Genomic DNA, 13,276 nt, shown 5'->3' with positions numbered 1-13,276 from the left:
CTTTAAACTACTCTGGTTTTAGTAAGTCAGAATAAATCACCCTTTCAAGCTGTACTTCACCTCTCAGAGTAAGAGTCTCTTCAGAAACAAGACTATATGAGCTTACTATTCACAGAAAATAAAGAACAGCATTATCTTCTATTTTTTATCAGAGCTCTGCCAAATTAATTTGTCAAAAGGGAAACACTATGAAACAGCTAAAAAAAAAGTTTGATTGCAAACTTGCTCTTCTGAGTATATTAACCCAATTCTCCCACTTGCCTGGGAGACACTACTTTTTCCCTTTTTCGTTAAGATCTTTGAGAATTGAAAGATTTTTCTCATTCCATACAAAAATGTTCAAGAATGTCACAACTGTGAGGAAAACTCTGCCACTGCCCAATGTTGTCAGTGAAACCGTAACTCAGCTCAACCACGTGTTTCTCATCTAATTTACTGCCTCAGTATAGTGACTTTCAAGAGAAAGCATTCATAGTACCGGGGGAAATAATCTTAGGTTTAATGAAAATTACAATACCAAGGGAGTAAAAAATTGAAAACCTGGCTGTGTTTGGAAAAATAGGAGTCGGTCAAAACAATGCAAGAAAATTCAGCAAAATCAATAATAAAGTAAAAACACAGTAAGAGAAATCAAACTGTTACACTCTTCTGATTAGTTACAAACTATTTTCTTGTGAGACTGGAAAGGTCATTGCTATCTTCAGGCCATCAGCTACAGTCAATTAGAATCATGAAGTTTCTTGTCTATCACTACCAAATTACCATCTGACTTCACAAATCATTAAGATCTTAAACCACAGAAATATAAAATGAAACCACAAGGATAAAGGATGTACTAGCAGAACCACATCTTTATGTCTTTATATCCTCTTTGTGGCTTTATATCTTCTATGTATCTGAATATATCAGTATTCAGAACATTTTTTCTGAAGAGTCATTCAGATTGAAAAAAAAAAGCCAGGTTTATGGTCATCTGTATAACTTAAGGCATATTTTACCTACACTACCACTTGAGCAAGAGGTTGTCGCATTCTACTGATAAAACCGCATGCAATCATATACCTCAATGCAGCAGCACACTACCCGTGAAAGGAAAAAGTCTGAAGTTCTACTGGAAACCACTCATTTGGAGTTTGATGACTTTTGAGAACACATTTGTTTCCAGGATGTGTGTATACTGTTTAACATTTCTCATTTGATACAAGATCACTTTTATACAACTATAATAACATACCATTGTGCACTATCAGCTTAACTTTTCAGAGCCACTCACTGTTGCTATCATTTAAGCTATGATATGAATTACTCACCTGGCAATGACACCCATGTGTCATTGTTAGGGAATGGCTGGGAGAATGATATTACAGCTTGATCCTGATAGTTGAAAATGTCCCTGCTCATTGCAGGGGATTGGACTAGATGACCTTTAAAGGTCTCTTCCAACCCAAACTATTCTATGATTCTATGAACTTATTTTCTCATCTTTCTGAAACTTGGGCAACAAATATGCAAAGCACTTTCAAAGTGAAGTATCTAAACCATACATTGAGTCCACAGTCATTATAAAGGGACAGGGTGAAAGCTCTCTGGCATTTATGTTCATTTCATGAACCTAAATGTTCAGTTACTTTGCCAAAGTATGCTTTCAAGATTTTTCCTGTAGAGCTCAAGAAAAGAAAAGAAAAGACAGGGTGACTTAAGTAGTTTATAATTGAACTTTCTTTTGGAATTTCATTTGCATTTTCATTGGATAAAAAACGACGACAAAAAAACCCTGTTCTTTAAACCTAAGCATTTTTCTTCTGGGAAATTCAACGTTTGCTGCAAAATGTGGAAGGCTTCTCCAAATGAGGTCAGAATGCTTTATAGTGGAGAGCAACAGAAATTTAACTAGAGAGATCATAATTATTTCTCCTGATAACTCTAAAAAAGAACACTGAAATGGACACACAAGAGTGAGGTGTGCTCTGAAATGCTGTCAACTTCATCAGGGCCTCACTCAGGTAAGCCTTGATTTTTAACTGTCACAGCCATCAAGGTGCTTTTACTGAACACAACAATCATTCTTTTCTAGAGCAGTAAGAGTCAAAAACACATGGGTATGTTTTTGAAACCACTTCAAATCTGCATATGGAGTATTTATGCCAGACAGCAGTATACAGTACTGTAGATAGTCTACAATGTTGGCAATTAGTCCACATGAACTTACACATTTTGTACCTATGACTGAAACAAATGATCACATTCTGTGCTTAAACCCACGTAAAAATACTAAGAAAAGCATAGGTGATCACTGGATAGTGGACAGCCTTGCATAACTGAGGTGACCAGGTGATCAATTATGTGTCTATATACTACACCATCATGAGATTTATTAACTAATGGTATTTCCAGTGAATGAGTATTTATATCTTTCAATAAAAGCATAGAGAGTTTATAGATCTCTATGGGACCTACAATAGTCCTTCAACTTTCTCCACAAAATAGCATTCATGAAGTTTAAAAAGAAAAGGCTGTGAGTACTAGTAGCTAAGTAAACATGCACCTTCTAAGAATGACCTTCAGTAGCCACAGGGTGGCAGAACTACACTTCAGGACAATCTATACCTCCAGGACAGTGACCAGACTATGTCAAGGAGCCTTTTTCTCCCTCACAACATAATTACAATAGCATAAAATACTTGCTGTGTGTTCAGTGGGTACTTTCAACACCAGGAATCAGAATGAAAAAAAAAGAAAAAAAGCCTGTACATAACAGTACAACCAACTGGCACTTCTCCAAACATCAGAGCATTGCAACAGGTTACTGACCTCCATGTTTCTATTTCAACAATTTATTCAAGTCATACAGTAACTGATCACTAAAATCACTATCAATTTTACCTCATATCATTAAATTAGCATTATATTTTTCATATACATTAACAGACCAAAGGAAACCCTAGATACTTCTTCATTGGAAGCGTAGATAATTTCACCCACATGCACCCTCAGAAGGCAGGGAAAGTTTCATCCATATTAGCAAATTTAACAGTGCCAGTGCTGGTTCCATTGCCCATACAGCCATCTAGACTACATTTGGTCTCTTGTGGCCTCCAAAATAAGGTGGCCACATCCAAACAACTAACTGGGAAAAGTCACCGACTAGCTCCCAAGCCATGCCTCAAAATGTTTTGGGAGGGCACTAAATGGCTCAGGTCAAGACCTTGCCAGAGACTGTTGTAATGGTCTACTGATATGACCATTGGTCAAACAAACCAACATGTTTGAGTTTCAAGCTCTGGCCTGGAATGGGCCATGCAATGTTACTAGCACAAACAAGGCTTTTGAATCCCCACACCAAACACAGGTGTTGTGCAAGAACATTCAAAGTTCTAGCAAACTCCTAACATAGGAACCATCTTAGGCAGTTTTATAAATGTGTTTTTCTCTATTTATTATGTTTTGTCTTTCATAAATACATGGAAACGGGGAGGGGGGACGAGAGGGGTGGAAGATATGTGGACCAGTTATTAATGAATATTAAAAAAAACAATAAAAAATTCGAATATGTATATGTTAACAAAGGATCTCCAATTACACTGCTAATTTAAAACATGCTTTGTACAAAGTTAAAATTTCCAGTCAAGTCAGTCAAGGACAGAACAGGGCATTCGGCATCTTCCTTTATTACAGAGCTTCTGGGTTCTCAACACTTTTTTTGGACAGTAAAAAATAATCTGCCATTTAAATCAAGCACTAAAGTACAGAATTCTGCTCTGGAGGAACAGGAGCTGTCTTCTAGCCTGTTGCGACATAACTGGCTTACCAACTATTCCTCCACTTTTCAATGTAAGAAGACAAAGATATTTGCAAACGCCTTTCTGTGAAGAGAAGAGGACATCAAAAGATTTCTGGCAGCTTTAAGCAATTTGGGCAGGGAGTCATTCATCTTGATGATGGAATAGATTTGGATGAGGCCAAGAGGAAGATGAAGAGTGGGAAAGATGATGGAAGAGGAAACAAAAGATGATAAGGAGCAAGCTGGTGATGATGACCAGGTGAGACAGCTGCAGTTGTTTCCTTGTTTTCCTCTTTTGCAAAGGGGGAGGGGAAACAGTGGAATAGTGCACATTACTAAAATCAGATGAGCATCTGGGCAAAACAGAGGAGAAAGGATGGATTTTTCCACAGCATGATCACAGGAAGAGAAGCCAGAGGTCAGCTGGGAATAATTCTAATTGCTGGGCAAGAAGGCTGAATGCTCAGTTCAGGAGTGAAGACTGAGAAGGCACAGAGAAGAAAGACAAAGAGCCAAGGGCAGGGAAGATCCTGGACCAAAACCTGCATGTGACACAAAAACATTAGATTTGGAAGAAAGCAACCAAAAGAATCAATGTCTGTTGAAGTCATTCCATCTAGATTTTAGAATAGAAATCGAGATCACCAAATTTTGCATCTTTTTTGCGGAGAAGTATCTGCAGAACACTTGCCTTCGCTTTCTGCTGACTGTGCTGGATTATAATGAATAATACCTGACAGTTTACTCAGGCAGCAGAGCTCAGTGCTAATGGTTCCAATTATGCTGCTGTTCCACGCAGTCAGTACAGCTCTTCCAGATTTTTTTTCTTTAGTTTACCTTTTAAAAAGTGTTAAAAGTTACATGCCCATGAAGCTAAGAATGCTAGAAAAGGCAAAAAGCTAAGTGCTCCAATGCCCAAACTGAAGCTACCTATGATCATCCTACTACATGAAAAGGCATAGGTATTTCTAATTCTAACATTTCGTAACACGTGAATGTTTGATTTCAAGAAAAAAAAAAAAAGATAAAGTGAAATTCTTCTCATATGACTTGTTTGTGTTAAAAATAAAGTCAGTGAGGGGTAACAATATTAGGAAGACATACGCACTCCCCTAGGGCCCTTTTTCCACACTTAGATTATACTGAAATTTCTGTAAGCCTGGTTAATGCCATTCCAGCATAAATTCTTGTATTACAGTGATACCTGTATTACTGTTGAGCTGCAAGCTGCTTTAAGTATAAAAGGAATTTTCACATGTAGCTTTTCATACTATTAACTTCTAATTGACTTACAAGTTTAAGTAGGATTGACAGGACCTGAAGTTAGCTAGAGCTCTGAAGTAGATCCATCTAATCTAGACCTTTTCCTTACAACAAACTCAAGAGTGATTAAAATACTTCTATACTGAAAAGCCAGATTTGATTAAAACTATTAAAGAATTCTAGTTTGAAAGAGAAAATCCAAACTAATTAGGTGACCAGAATAAACAAGACTTAGACAAATGTATTTCTGGCCATTGTTTGTGGGCGAGAAGTAGGGGGAGAGAATGGAGAGGGCTGCCCATCTCCAAATTTTGTTTCACACTGCAGTCACAAAAGCCACAAGCAGTAAAGTCTGCACAGTCATCTCTGCTTTTTGGGAATATCCTCTTTCAGCCACATAGAGCCTCACAGGCATCTGCTCCCTGCTCCTCTCAGTGGTCTCTTACAGTCTTGTCCCTCGCACTGAAAGTTCACAGCTCTTTGCTGCACCTCTCTTGTTCTGCCAGACCCATCTTCCAGGTAGTTCTCCTTCCAGGATGATCAGCTGCTGCAAGGAAGGGATGATCACTTCTGCCACCTTCCATCTGCCCCACACACTAATCACATACCATCCCTTCTGTGATGGAAAGTTATTTAATTACCCTCCAACAGTAAGTGGCAGAATGAGTTTTCCTCCAAAAGTTTCTCTCCTCCACCTTGTAGTAGACTATCCCAATTACTACTACTTACTACTACTACTACATTTTTGAAATGTGTTTAAGAAAGACATAATCTGACAGGACATACAGGACAGACTGACACCCGACTTGGTTTCTTTCTAGGAGAAAGAGACAGCTGTGAGATTTTGTAGAGGACTCTTCCAGTGTAAGTTATACATACGTGAACATACTGACACTGTCACAATTAAACATGCAGCAGTAACTGTAAAGATGCTCCTGTATGTTGTAATTCTATGCTTGTCTTTAAGAAGAAACCTGTGAGGTCTAATCACAGGGAAGACAGATTGAAGAGGTATATAAAAGTAATCTTCAATACTGCTTGCTGCATAGCAGTTACTGTCTCACAAAACTGATCTGGAGCATGCAAAATCTGAACTTTAGAACTTGCACCACTACATCTGCAGCAGTAACTTCTTTCAACCCCCTTTCTTTAGGACTCTCAGCATACCTGAACTGTATTCTTTTTATTCCAAGCTTTCATTAAACCATCCAAAAGTTTCATTCAGAAGCACCGTAAGCACCATGGTTACAGATTAACAAAGCATTAAGCCTATGCCATTCTGGAAGGACACTGGTTTCCCTAGCTACAATCCCTTACTTGCTATCCTCATGACGGATGGTTTCTTCCAGCCCTTCACACTGCCTTCTGCAGATCAAAAAAAGGATCTATTGTTTAGAAAAAATATAATTTCCATCATGTACACTATTTTATTACTGTAGACCACTTTATTTCTTACATTCACTGCTTGTAACATGTTTACACAGTCACTGCTACCTCTATAACCTTAACTACCTAAGCTAGAAAAGAACACAGATAAGCCTGATCTGGGATGGGGAAAGTAGCATGGAAGAAATCAGAGGGATTTTTTGCACCCCACAGCCAAAAATCTGCAGGAGCTTCACTATTTACACAGGGCTGTACAAAGTTGTAACTGGACAAAGGAAGCATACCAAATTTAACCATGACAGAAAACTCTTACCATACCAACAGAAGGAAAATTGCTCTCAACTCAGGAGGGATATCAAGGGATAGATTTACTAGGGGAACTAACTGTGGCCTTCTCCCTACTCCCTGAGTACAACCTGCTATAGGGTGAGCTTCTGAAGCATTAAGACTGTTGGGAACAGTACAGTTCCCACCCCCTGCCAGGGGAAGCTGTGGTTCACAGGTCTGCTGGGAACACAAAGGAAAACATCAGGACACCTGACCTCTCATGTAGGAAAACAGCTGCATGCCCTGTCCAAGTTGATGGTAGAGTTAGTGGATTCTTCTCCTCCAGGGATCTATCCAGAGCTTTTATTTAGGCCTTGCACAAGACATCTAGATACTAGCATATTTTATTGCAACAGGAGATTTCTTGTTTTCTCTCGTCCTCTGCTCAACATACATGGCATTTCTAACACAGACTTTATTCTGTGTTCCAGACTAGCTACCTAGAAAATGTTCTGATACTGACCACTGTCGTTAATACCCAGTGTCAATCCAGCAAATAAAAACTCCTCTCAGAGCAGAAAGGACATCTGAGGTAGGGAAGGGAGGTGACGGGAAATAGAGTCTAAAAAGACTCATTTTGAGGATGCATATGATGCATTTTATAGTGAGTCATGTCTTTGACAACATGCTTTAAGAAACGCACTTTAAGATAATACCTTGTACTACAGTAAAAGGTCACTCTAATTAAGCTCTATCAATTAGGTTACTAGAGAGACATTTGAGTTCTTGTTTGCAAACATCAGATTTCAATGTGCTCTACTCTTTTTTCAGAGACAATACAAGAATTAATACTTAAAATCCTTTGGGTACATACAGATTAAGACAGACTGGATGGTTCAATGGATTTTTTGTAAAACTTGTATAAATTCACAAGTCAGATCTGACTAGCATTAGCTGTTGACACATTTGGCAGTCAAAAGACAGACCAGAAACTGCATCATCTGCTGTCATTTCTCAGCAATAACCTCATCTCAGTAATGGAAATGCGTAGAAGTACTCAGCGAGTGCAGAGATACTCTAACTGGAGAACCCTGAACAGCTATATTTTGTATCAGCTCTGCTTTTAAGCTGACGCAACAAGAAAAAGTACACTGAAATCTCCTATTTCCTTAATACTTGTGCACCAGCCTGTACATGAAACTTGTATTACAGCCCTGTTTTCAAAACACCAATTCAACATTCTGATCCCACCTACCAGGACACCACCTTCATCGCTGCTTTCATCACTTATGGATGCCTATTCTTACTCACTCTCCTTCTGACCCAAAGTGTGCATTCTTAGCGGGACAATAAACCACAACAGCAGGAGGGAACCGAGAATAGTCCCATGCGTACCTAGTTCTGCCTCTAGTCTGATAGTTATTTTACTCTTTGCAGGAGGTGAGAGGAACAGTTTTGAATGCCCATCACAGCAAGGACAACTGAATTCAGATCCATTATTAGGCGAGTGCTGCATCAACAGTTCTTAGATTATTTAAAAAAAAAAAACAAAAACAAAAAAACAAACACAAACAGGAAAAGCTAAATTTCAAAAGAAGTAATATGCTTCCTTTGTGAAACAACTTGCTGCTTAAATTCGTAAGGGCACTGTGAATGTAGGCACCTATGAAAGACTTTGTAAGGCTACAGTTAAGTGCTTACTTCCAGAAGAGAGGAATTTTAAACACGTATACCTTTGATTTTTTTTCTGTCAGCTAAATTGACATCCTGTTCTTCCCTTCATATCCATGCAAACAACTTGTAGCTTGTTGAGAACCTTTGTTCCTAAGCATCTATCACTACCCAGACATTAAAACTGGGAAGCTCAGCAAGTCTCTAGGGTTTGTGAATACCACTCCTAGAAGCAAACATAAGATGATTTGTGGAGACAGTCCTAAATGCTTAACTGAAGTTTGTGACTGGCATGCCAATCACTAGAAGCCCACTACATTTGAGAAAGCTAAACAGTGCCAAGCATAATTCCTTGTACACAACTGGAGTTCAGCTTTTGCCAAGACATCTGTATACGTGACAATATAAAAAAAAATTAAAAGGCTGTAGGAGCACTTGTTTCTAAAATAACATATATATTTTTAAAAAATTATAAGGGCAATAATTACCTTGTTAAAAATCACTAAATGCTACAAATAGCTACTCATAATTCAAGTTAAAACATTGCTTCTTCCATAACTTAATGGGCACAAACTAACACACATGAAATTCCATCTGAACACAAGACAATACTTTTTACTGTGAGGATGGTTAAACACCAGAACAGATTGCCCAGAGAGGTTGTGGAGTCTCCATTCTTGGAGATATTCAAAACACCTCTGGACACAGTCCTGGACAACGTGCTCTAGCTGACCCTGCTTGAATAGGGGGGGTTGACTAAATGATCTCAAGAGGTCCTTTCCAACCTAGACAACTCTGATTTCTGTGATTCTCTATGGTATAGCTGAGAAGACTATGAATATACTGTATGCTTGCAAGAGCAATTAGCCCCATATGTCCTATTTATTCCACATTCCAATCTTCTTGAGGAGATTTTCTCTCTCAAAAGGAAACAGAAGGGGCAAAACGGGGAAATTCTATCAAAACCATAGCGAATGCACATGCCTCCACATCTCTCTTCAAGTGTCCTGGTGCAACACATTTATGAGTTGCAGCCTTTCCATTTATTGGAACAGCCTAAGAATCCTTTGAACTCCTGGCTAGAATTAATACCGATCCAAAGCAAACATACTGTAACACTAAAAAAAACTTATTTTGTCATAAGCAAGTACTTTTATTTTTTTTTAAAGGATAGGAAAACTCAGTAGCAATTCTGGTGCAACTGCCCTTTATATGAAGTTTGACAATTATTTCACTTGATAAACAAAAATAACACTTTGTAAGCAATACACACACACACTGATTTTTATTTTTTACCAATTAAGCTCAATTAAGACTTAAATTCAGTTGATAATATACAGAAATTTACTGTCATTTCAGACCACCTACAGTAACTAAAACATCTCCCTGGGGAGATGAGAGATACGACATAAGACACACAGGACATCCAGTCTCTTCTGGATCAGTATCTCAAATGGCACTAGACATCAATGTTTCAGTGAGTAAGTTGAGCCCTGAATGACTCCTGACAAAAAGCAAAATAATTTATTTTATGTAACTTAAGTTTCAGTGAGGGTATTTTCAAGAAGTTTTCTGATAGATGTTCATCACTCAAAAGAACTCCAAACCAATAAAAGCACCTTGCATAAATGCCCAACAATCAGAAAAATTTTTTCTTTTAAATACAATGCTTCCACGAGTCAAAAGTAAAGGGAACAAATTGGAAAATTTCAGAATTAAGCCACACTAAGAAGTCTTCTCGAAAGAGAATTCTAAGTATGATGTCTGGGAAAGCCACAGCAAATACCGAGTATTCTGAATTAAAAAATCTGAGTATCCATTAACTTCCACAAAATATATCATATCCTACTATTTATTTCAGGTCAAACCTTACTATTTTAAAATTCATCAATAATTTGGTCAAGGTCTTCAATGAGAATTAGACTAAATTAATAGTTTAACATCCTACATTTCTGTGAATCTTTTTATTGCAATGTTTCATAGCTTGCTAGCAGAAATGCTGCTGCATATTTGAAAAAAATTAGTGAAATATTAATGCTAGATCACTCCTACAGATGCAGCTAGGCAAATTATGAAATGCCTAGCTATTGGCAAGCAGTTCTCCAAGGGCATGTAAGTGTAAAGCATTCCCACTAGTGAAGAAAGAAGAAATTAAATCTTTAAATAATCAACCACTCATATTTTAATGATCTTCTTGCAATAAAAGGAACAGAGCTCCTTACACAGTGGGAGGTAACTTATTAAACTTCTCCCTGATACCTAGGATTTCAGCATGGCCTTTGGGTTTGGATGGGAAGAAATGGAAAAGGCAGTCAGGCAACAAGCAAGCCACAGCTGGGCAAAGTGGGGATAGCTGCAGTACCTGGAGAAGATGCACTTCATTCAGCACCAAATCAATGGTCTTGAACGTAAAGCCAACTTAGCCAGCAGTTGCATCTTGCTGTGGTTATGCTTCAAAACAGGATTCCTAGAGGCCATGGTGGACACCTCTATCAAAACCACACTGCCAGGCAGAGAACGAATTAAAAAACAAAAGTAAACCATGAATTACAAACAGGACAATAGTGGCCTATTACTGCTATCATATCCCGGAAAACAGTGAAAATTTTCCTGGATATGGTAACACCAAAACTCTACAAGAGAGCCCTGAAGAGTTTTCTTCCCCCAAATTTTTTCTCCATTGACACATTTAAGGACAAAACAGTTCCTTCATACCTAAAAAAAATGTTATTGAAGTCTTTGGAGAAGTCAAAGCTCTGACTAAATTTGAAAGACCCACAATCTTTTTAGCGGTTCAGAGCATAGAATTAGCAGACTTGCATTACACAGGTTTTTTTTCATTTAGATGTCGGCTGGTGGGGTTTTTTTGGTAGTGGAAAAGAATTTACATCAAACAACTCATTTGACTAGATCTTATGCTGTTAATTGCCTTAACTGTGCACTTTATCTACAAGAGCTCACATTAGCATTTTTAATTATTTAAAACACATTAAATATTGCTGGTATCAGCATGATCAGAGATTACCTTCTTAATAATCATTCTTGTTTGAGTGTAAAGCATTTGATTCCAGCTGCTACGAACTTTTAAACAAGCAAAAGCAACATTTGCTGACATAAAAGGGACAATCCACTTCATAAAGGAATGATGACCAAATTAAACTGCATATGCCCAACAAAACAATACTATATTATGCTAGACACTTCATAAGTTTTAATAAAGTTAACTTGCTTGGGAGGAGTCTGAATTACTGTATTTTACTATATTATTCTGACTTCTACACTGTATCACAACACTTTAAGATTTTCTTTTACTCCAATTACTTTTTCATTAGTTTAGATTCCCAGCCTCTAACCCACGTGGAAGCTACCTATGTTGCCTCTACATTTGGTCCACAGCAAATAATAAAATTTAGATGTATCAGTGCTAGTACATCTCTAGAAGAATCAATGGGACAGCACCACTACTAAAAGCAACCGACCTTCTAAATCAAAGTTTGACACAGACTGATTTAGGAAGGAAAATGCTAACTCAGTCTCTACCACCAGAGAAAAGTTTTGTTGCAATCAAAGGTAGACAGTGATCGGAAAATAAACACATTTTAAGGTAAGGAAAAGCCAAAATAAAGCAGTCATGGTGGTTTCCTTCCCTGTCACCAAATATATCTCCTGGAATCAAACTGCACCTGAAGCTTTCATTTCAAAGAATAAAGTTTATAGGTCTGAAGATTACTGAGAGAAGCTTGAAAACATAATCTAACACCAGACATAACTTCTAATGGAAAGTGTCTGAATTTAATTACTGGTGTCTGGGAACTGACTTTCAGTGTTTGAATGCTTGAGGCTGACAACGCTAAAATTAAAAGCCATTGAATGATATAACAAATGGAAGCTATTCATCAATGTCTTGAGCTGGGAACAGAGATGCACTGGCCTAAAAGGTGCTGACCGGCATAAAGATGGCCTGAAGCGCCCACTCATCCCCTCCAGTGACTAAGCCTAAGGATAGTGCAGATAGATCCAAGGACTAAGAGGATAATTAAATGGTGTTTGATTTCTCTCTTTACCAAATGGCACACGCAAAAACCTGGATTTGAATCAGAGGATTTGCAGGGGACAGACTGCTCCTCACCTTGCCAATGAACTGAGCAGTTGTAGTGTACATGATCCAGCACTCTAAGCACAGACTCACTGCTTCTTTTCCATCTTTGGACAGTAACATATTGAATGCAGCCAAGAAGTGCAGGACTGCATCCAGATGACCTGAGTCACTATAATCAAACAAAGGGTTGACTTCTAGCTTTGGCCAGGTTTATTTATTTACCTGGCAACACTACAGTCACCCCTACATAATCAGGAGACACTTGTTCTCTAATAAATAAATAAATAAATAAATAATGCAAAAATAGGTTTGAAAGCTCTCTCTCTACTGTGCAGCGCTTTAAGTCTTAGATCTGACAGTGTTGCCTGTCAGCGAGCAGACAGAAGCTGTTGCATCACCACTATGACTAGCTCTGCAGCATGCTCTCCTGCAACTCTCTTATATTTGAAAAACAAATGCAAGCTTTTACCTCTGTATGTATACTGATTCTGAGATAACCAAACAAAGGCTCTTCCCACCCACTTCCAGGACAGAAAGAGCACAAACTACAGACTAACTAGAACTAAAAGCTATTTGATCTTAAGTATTTATGAAATTCCTTCAGTAAGCGCTACTGGCAATACAAACCTTCTCAGAGATGACTCGAAATCCAATGCAGCAATACTGCTGGGACTCGAGTATTTCCCCAATTTACCATTACGTAAGTGTGGTCTTTGAATTCCATTTCTCACAGACAGAGAAAAAAATTTCTGAATCTGGATTGAAATTTACCAATCTGCAATTCCTAAAGGATCACCACCTCAACTGCC

At 38.1% G+C, this 13,276-nt stretch overlaps 1 protein-coding gene across 4 annotated transcripts in view; it reads right to left on the bottom strand.

The window, feature by feature from the left end:
* KLHL32 (kelch like family member 32) overlaps positions 1-13,276 on the bottom strand; it is a 127,572-nt gene that overhangs the window by 104,341 nt on the left and 9,955 nt on the right. The window contains exon 1 of one of the 4 annotated variants that reach the window (XM_076333268.1): positions 10,731-10,795. The exons of the other annotated variants lie outside the window; for them this stretch is intronic. The gene's annotated coding sequence lies outside the window, so the exon portion shown is untranslated. Of the gene's footprint in view, positions 1-10,730; positions 10,796-13,276 lie in introns of those variants that run through there. 4 annotated transcript variants of the gene reach the window in all.

This window comes from Aptenodytes patagonicus, chromosome 3, assembly GCF_965638725.1.
Source record: "Aptenodytes patagonicus chromosome 3, bAptPat1.pri.cur, whole genome shotgun sequence".
In the NCBI taxonomy this organism is placed as follows: domain Eukaryota; kingdom Metazoa; phylum Chordata; class Aves; order Sphenisciformes; family Spheniscidae; genus Aptenodytes; species Aptenodytes patagonicus.
This window is presented reverse-complemented; position numbering and strand designations above follow the sequence as displayed.